Raw genomic sequence first — 207 nt, 5'->3', positions numbered from 1 at the left:
GTGTCAGTCTCTTAATATTGTTGCCAATCAAGTGCTTGCAATGGATACTGAGAACGTTTTGTTTTTATGTGTGCTTGTTTTTGTGCTTCTTAAAGCGCTTTTACTTTTACAAATTAACTTTTTCGTTTATATATATTTGTACATATAATTCCCATGCATTTTGCGTTTGTTTGCATAAACGTGTATGTGTGTTTTGTATGTGCGTAA

Source organism: Penaeus monodon, chromosome 19 (assembly GCF_015228065.2).
Source record: "Penaeus monodon isolate SGIC_2016 chromosome 19, NSTDA_Pmon_1, whole genome shotgun sequence".
Lineage (NCBI taxonomy): Eukaryota > Metazoa > Arthropoda > Malacostraca > Decapoda > Penaeidae > Penaeus > Penaeus monodon.
Note: the sequence above shows the minus strand (reverse complement) of the source record.